General features: G+C 46.4%; 1 protein-coding gene across 1 annotated transcript in view; it reads right to left on the bottom strand.

Moving 5' to 3' along the window:
- The window catches only part of ARMH4 (armadillo like helical domain containing 4), a 146,112-nt gene that overhangs the window by 112,266 nt on the left and 28,026 nt on the right, over positions 1-5,820 (bottom strand). The gene's annotated exons all lie outside the window — the stretch shown is intronic.

Here is a 5,820-nt window from a genome sequence, read left to right as displayed (position 1 = left end):
ACTCAGCTGGTGAAGTAACTGCCTGGCGTAAACTAAACATCACAGCAGAGCCTAAAATGGACTTGTTCAACTCTAGAACTTTTCATTGCCCAGGTCAGGCGTCCCTGAGTGGGACTCGTAAGCCCTTGCCTACTAGCTAGGTGGCATCTCTGAAAGGTGCCTTGATAGACAGGCCAGGCATGCTGCTGCTGAAAAGTCAACACCTTGAAGCCCCGTGGAGTAGTTTAGTTCTCTGCACACAGGGGTCACCGTGGGGAGGAACTGACTCAAAAACAGCTGACCACAGATCGGTCTGTCTTGATTACTCACTGCAAATGCTCCTGCATAAGTGCCTAACAACCGAGAGTCTTCATCTGGTTGGGCGCGAAGGTCAGATGCTAACCCCCAACAAAATCAAGAGAAGGTACAGCGAGGCTGAGCCCTGTCGCCACAGCCTGAGAAGTCTGCACTCTGCTACAAGTCCCGTCGCTGTTTAACAGGCAGATCTCCCCAAAGGGGTTCAGCTTCTACACGTCCATTTTCAATCACAAACTAGACGACTGGGGCGCTGTGAGTCAGCGGTGAGCTTCGTTTGGGGTGCTGTAGACTGTGTTGGACAGAGCATCCCCGGAGTTGAAAGAGAAAGGTCCCTTGGCTGAGAATGTGTCCTCCCAACCACGGGGGTAAGAAGGCCCAGAGCGTCATCCTCGCTCCTTACCATCACGGACTTAAATAAGAGCTGGTCTCACCTGTACCTCCTGTCTCAGGGACAGGATGAATTCGGATTCTCATTTTCTGCCTAGTTACTCATTAGGGTTAAGGGCCCAGACTCTTTTCAGTGGCTTTTTCAAACCAATTAAAACGTGAAGAAGAGGAGGGATACACAGAGGGGTGAGGGTAAAGGAGGGGGGTCCCCTAAGGTCACTCAACTAGGCAGAGAAACAAAACCTCACCGCCATCTGATGGAATGCGTTACCCGATGGGCTGCGAACCACAACACCAGCAGCTCCAGCCCACCAGCCACGCGGCGGGAGAAACACGCGGCTTTCTGCTTCCGTGAAGATGTTCCAGCCTCGGAAACGCACGGGGCCGTTCCGCTCTCTCCACAGCAGAAGACTCAGCCTAGATCCCTCCGTCTCTCACTTCCTCTCCGAAGAGAACAGCCCTCGTCTCTCCCAGGGGATGATCTCTACGACAAACATTTGTTGTCACGTATTCCCTGGCACCGTATAATCAAAAGCCACTGTGGCCACATGATTCCCAACGTGCGAACCGCAGCTAAAGCACGACGATGGCGCGGCTCTCATTCTCCCGACTTTCCTCCTCCAGTTGGAGCATCCAACTGCGCTCAGTGCCGAACAGCCGAGAACGAAAAGGCTACACTCGTCTTGAGGGTGTGAAGTGATTCTCCAGCAGATGGCTCCCCGAGATCAGAAGGGGCTGAAGGGTCCCAGAAGCTTTCAGAGAGCGGTTGGAGGGGAGACTACAACATCCAGCAGCAGCGCAGGACGTTAAGCTGATTTAAGAGTTTATCAAATCTTATTATGTTTCTAAAGTCTGAACTCATTCTGCAATGCAAGGCCCTAACATCGTTACCATGTCACATTAGATACATACAAGAAAATTCAATTGCCATATTTATGCTGTTTCACATAATGAAATAAACCCCAGGGAGCCCATGATTCAAGGGAAGAACGGGAAAGGTACCATGCTATTGCATCTGTCCGCGTGCTCCTCTTCCATCTCAGCCTCCTGCTTCCTCTGAACGCCACACAAACGACCAATGGCCACGGCTACGAGTATCCTGGAATTGCTGTGGTTCCTCTTCAAACTGCGTACATTTACTTGTATGGCGCACCCGCGGTTCTTGCCGGTGCCGTGCGGTCCTCCTGGTGCAGAGACCTCGCACTGCCTTTTCACTCACTGGGTGGCTGCCATTTTTCTTGTTATTCTGTGCAGTGCTCCACTGACAAGCCTACTACACACTTAGAAAGAGACGTACGCACAAGACATGCGCAATTTCATGCCGTTTTTCTTTTTCCCCGTGGTTCTCCCAGTATCTTAGTCATTTTTTTTACTAGAAATTGAGGCAAACAAACGATGTAATTTCTTCTATTGGCTCCACGAATGATCTTTATTTCAATCTTTCATCTATTGGAACCTTTCGTATTTGGTGGTTCTATGTTCAGTGTTTCTTTATCTGAGGTCCTGGATGGAGAGTGCGCAGATCAATTGCTTGTCTTGGCTGCAGACTCTCAGTCATGGTGGTTTTCTTCATTATAATCGTATGTTTGCTTCATTGTTTTAAGCTGTAGGGAACCTATGGGTCTTAACTGAACAAATGCTTTCCCTGAGCGGATTTAGATTCGCTTCTATGGGGAGTCAGGATGTGATACCCACCTGGAACTACTTTGATCTCCTTTTTAAAGACAAAGGCATAAAGTGAGAGTTTGATTTAGGTCCCAAGTTCAGACTCCTGATTACAACACTGATACCATTATTGGTCCTAGAATACCTTTGCCTTCCATATTTCATTTAAAGCTACCCAAACCCATTGCCATCAGGTCAATTCTAAAGCAAAGCAGCCCTATAAGATGGAGCAGAGTTGTAATCTTTGTGATAACAGACTACCACGGCTCTCTCCCCTAAAGCAGCTGGTGAAGTTCAAACCACCAATCTCGAGCTCTCTACTAGCAGTCAAGTGCTTATCCAGGGCACCCCTGGGACTCCCTCCTTCAATAGGACAAGAATCTCTCTGGAGCTGGTCTTGCTTTTCACAGCTTCCGCGACCAGCAGCCTCAAAACCTTTCGGTTGTTTGCCATTTGAAGAAGCACAGTGAAACCTTGTACCACCCCACCCATCTCAGGGCCAGGTTCCCGCTCATCTGCTGGGGCTGGGCATGAGCCTGGAAGACACAGTTGGATGCGTGGTGGTGCCCTACCCTGCTGGCATCTGATGGGTGAATATGCACGCTGGGTATCCGCCCTATGTGTGGGTAGGGAAACGCACAGTAGACACAGGGTTTGGAACTATCCACGGCTTCGGGCATCCATGAGGGCCCTGGAATATATCCTGTGCATATCAAGGGGGAGAGGCTGTACTCTCTTTGAATTAGACGACTATGATGCTAATGCCCTCTCCTACATCTGCTTAGCAAACTAAAAAGACCAGACACATAACTACTCTCCCATTTCTTGAATATTACATAATCCTTCTTGAGCCTCTGTTACCAAATGTTTGGTATGTGTTTGGGCCGGGGCCGGACTAGGCAGCCCCCATCTCCTCTGCGGCTCCTCACAAAGATAGACACCATTTCCAGCCTCTCAGGAGGATAAATGACCTGTTGAAGTATGTATCTTCTGCCCCAGCATTCTAAGGAGCTTATCTCTCCAGACCCAGGTTGTGCAGCCCCAGTCCCAGCACTCCAGGGAGTAGGTTGGCAAACAACAAAGACATTTCCCATGGATCGCATCCTGACTCAAGGTCCTGCAGCTGCAAGCAAAAAATCTCCCTTCTTGTCAACGTCTACCTCCTAGCTCGAGCCCCATATATCTCCCACCGCCTCACCGACAAGCTGCAATTTCCCTGACCTAACTCGTTGGGTCTCAGAACTGCCCAGGAGCTCAGGATGCCCCTGTCCCCTTCTCTGCTCTCCCTTCCCTCCTGGGGGTCTTTCCCTACCCTAATAAAGCCGCTCTGAACCTCACGCTCTCTGTCTCAATCCTATCTCCATTCAGTGTCTCAGTGTTGACCTCTCAGTATATTCTCCATTATCATCTATAAATCCAGCCTCCACTAACACTGAGCTGTCTTAATAGGCAGAGCCCTACAGTGATAATAATCAGTTCTAGAGCGGCGGTTCTCAACCTGTGGGTCGCAACCCCTTGGGGGTCAAATGACCCTTTCACAGGGATTGCCTGATTCATAACAGTAGCAAAATTAGAGTTATGAAGTAGCAACAAAAATAATTTTATGGTTGGGGGGGTCACCACAACATGAGGAGCTGTATTAAAGGGTCGCGGTATTAGGAAGGTTGAGAACCACTGCTCCAGAGTCTAACTCTTGTTCATTACACAACTCACTTTCGATTCAGATGTGAGCTTCTCTGTGTTTCTTTCTGGAAAATGAAACTACAGCCATGCTGTTTGACTTCTCAAGGATGCCATAAAGAGAAACATGAAAGCTACACTACTAACTTATCCATACATTCTGAGCTATCAGGAATAAAACCTTTCTCTGCGGCAATTTAGTAGTCTTAAAAGAATGTTTGCTGAAGCATGGATATACAAAACTTGTACATGCAAATCCATATGCACTCTAAAGAGCAGAGAGGTTGATTATTGATTTTGCAAAAGAATATACATCAGTGGATTTTCCCTTCGTGGCTTTACTGTACCATACCTGTGTCCTTCAAGTTCCGTGAAGGTAGAGATGCTGCCTTGCTCAGCTTTGCGACCCCAGCCCCAGGATCAAGCACTGTACCTCGCATTAAATAAGCACTCAATATATGTAGATGGAACAGAAATAAAGTCAACATCACTGTACTTTGCTCTTCAAAAAATGTAGCGATGACTTCATAGAGCCCTGCTATAATTTGTAATCCGCTCAGGCAATGCAATTGTTAAGCACTAAGCTATTAACTGAAAGGTTTGAAGTTCAAACTCACCTGGTGGCTTTGATGGGAGCAGACCTGGTGGTCAGATCCTGCAAAGATTACAGCCTAGAAAACCCCATAGTCCATCAGTCAAATGGGGTCAATGCACTCAACAAAAATGTCTTTTTTATTAATTGACACCATGCATGTATTTACAATGAGTGTGACAGTCACTCTTTAAGAAAAACCCATCTGTTTGTGTCACACTGCATAGAGGTGAGTGTTCAAATTAACTCTCATAATGTTTTTCCAGAACAATATCCCTCCTCTGCTCTTCCTCATTTCTCCTCCTTCCCTCCCACTTTGGCTTCCCAATTTAAAGGACCACTTAACTTATTGAGTTCCCCTTAGCCGAAAGAATTCAGATATGGATATGGAGTAAAATACGAAACAAAACTAATAATGAAATAAAGCCCAACCTCTCTGTAAGACTCAATAAAGCTAGGTAAATTCCTACTGAATCTCTCACAGACTGTGAATGGGAACCCCTGCTTTATGGACATTAAAGGTACTTAATTCCAGTTCTAAAACTAAGCACAGGTTTAAAACAATAACAACAAGCAGGCAAGCCAAGCAGGTAAGAGTTCAATTAAACCAGATGATGATCTTAAAACCATGTGCTCAATCACTGATTTTCATTGCCCAGTACTTGGTACATACTGGCTGTGGTAGATATGCGGCAGAAAGATCTGACCCTTCCCTTAAAGAGATTATATGGAATCAAGTTAAAAGGCCACCATCAGATAATCAAGGTCAACGTTCAAAACCACCAGCTACTCCATAGTAGAAAGATGAGGCTTTCTACCCCCATAAAGATTCACAGTCTCTGAAACAGTTCCACTCTGTCCTATAGGGTCAGCATGAGTTAGAATCAACTAGATGGCAGTGAGTTTTGGGGTTGGGGGGTGGTTGTTTTGTTTTGCGTTTTTGAGTGCATAATATGAAAAATAAATAGAATCGGTAAATGTCTGTTGGGTCTCAACACTTTTTAAAAATCTGAATTTTAAAAATTTAACTTCCAGCTAATCTTGGAAAACTTCTGAGAGCTCGAATCACTGAGTTCACAGTCTCCCTAGAAGCCACGTGAGTAGAATCTGTTTCCACTGTAATTCACTTAACGCACTCACAACACCCTACTATCTTATGGACCTTCCTCATCACTTACTTACATTATCTACGTGGTCCC

This window comes from Echinops telfairi, unplaced genomic scaffold (genome assembly GCF_000313985.2).
Source record: "Echinops telfairi isolate 266 unplaced genomic scaffold, ASM31398v2 ScPeMD7_18;HRSCAF=68, whole genome shotgun sequence".
In the NCBI taxonomy this organism is placed as follows: Eukaryota; Metazoa; Chordata; class Mammalia; order Afrosoricida; family Tenrecidae; genus Echinops; species Echinops telfairi.
This window is presented reverse-complemented; position numbering and strand designations above follow the sequence as displayed.